Source organism: Nannospalax galili, unplaced genomic scaffold (assembly GCF_000622305.1).
Source record: "Nannospalax galili isolate Female #2095 unplaced genomic scaffold, S.galili_v1.0 scaffold667, whole genome shotgun sequence".
Taxonomy (NCBI): domain Eukaryota; kingdom Metazoa; phylum Chordata; class Mammalia; order Rodentia; family Spalacidae; genus Nannospalax; species Nannospalax galili.
Window position 1 is genome coordinate 4,278,054 of NW_008358387.1, and position 1,642 is coordinate 4,279,695.

Consider the following 1,642-nt stretch of genomic DNA (forward strand, 5'->3'; position numbering starts at 1 on the left):
AAGTTCCAGGAAGTACGGTTCCGCAAATTGCTAAAAGTAAAGTAGTTTTACTGAAATTTCTCAGAGATAGGCTTAGTTATTTGCATGAAGAGAGGAGTCAAATATCCAATTTTTCTTATCAGCATTAACAAAGCAAAAGGTTTTAGATATTAGTGTTACTTACAAAAAGCTTGTTTTCTTAGCGTCCACCTTCACTCCCACATCTGCACATTCCACACAGATTTCTTCTCGTTCTTTTCAAGCCTCTGGGCTGTCCTTTCTTATTTCCCACCTGGTGTAGGTTTGCCGGATAGTCTATAGGGTCTCCAGTTAAATTTGCATTTTATAAAAATGTCAAGTAATTTTCTTCAGTATAAATGTTTATCTGGAATTCAAGTTTAATGGGATGCCCTATATTCTTGTTTGTTAGAGCCCCGGGTCTATTGTGCCCAGACTTGCCATCCCATTGTTTGAGTAGTTCTTTCAGAATGACCTATATAACATGAAGACTTAATTAATTATTCAAAGTTTTTTTTCAGCAATGAAGCATTTTAAACATTCAGAGTAACCACTTTGGAGTTTAATTATATATACAAAAGTTTTTGAACTGGTGGCATGTAAATTATTACCTCTTTTGTAAATTATTTTTGACTCTGCCCCATGTGACTGTTCTCCTTCTTCTCTGTCCTCATTAAAAAATAAGGAAGATCAAACATGACTTGAACACATTAGACTTTTTTTGTTATGCTCTTGATTTTAGCAATGTGTCTGTCCTCTTATTAAAGTACATGGTTTGAGAGAAACAGAATTTCATCTTTAAGTCTTTTAGCATGAACCACTTCCCAGTTAATTAGACTCATGGAAAAACCAAACCACATTGGAATAACAGTTAAGCAGTGTAGCTGCTATCATTTGGAAATGGCAGAAGGTAACTGTGTATTCCAAGTACTTAACAGTCTCCAAACTGCTTGTTAGTTCAAGGCTGAAAATAACCTGAATAACAGATGTCGAAGTAAAGGCTTTTCCAACCTATGATGCCTGTGGGAAAACAGGTATGTTATTTTTTTTTCCGGGCCGTGGAAATCATTAAAATGGATGATACTGTCATTATAACAATTTCTTCTAGAAAATGAGAAAGACTTGGACGTGTCAGCTTACTTTGTCATAGGTGATAACCCTCAAGTCTTTTGTTTTCCCTTTTTTAGAATCTAAGGATAGGTAAGGTAATGAAAATGACTCTTTAAAATTTTTCAAGCAGAATATATCTAGGCTAAATCAGCTATGTTGAGTTGTTTCTATGTATTGGTCTACACTAATCCCAAAAGCAAGCAAAAATCCTTATAGCTTAGTATATAGAAGACCCGAAGCCATGAATATCAGATTGTTTCCTACATATTTTTTTAACTATTACAAATGTCATAGTCTGATATATCAAACATGAAGAACCTTAAGACTGTTGATGATCCATGTTAAATAACAGACCCAAATTGTAGTAAAATATTTCTATTTTTTACTAGTGTCTTAGTTTGCTTCTTCATTGCTGTGACAAAACACTCTGACCAGTACCAACTTGGGGAGGAAAGGGTTTATTTGTCTTACATCTCCCAGGTTGCACGCAGTTCATCAGGGAGCCCAAGGTAGGAACTCAGGGCAGGAACCTGGA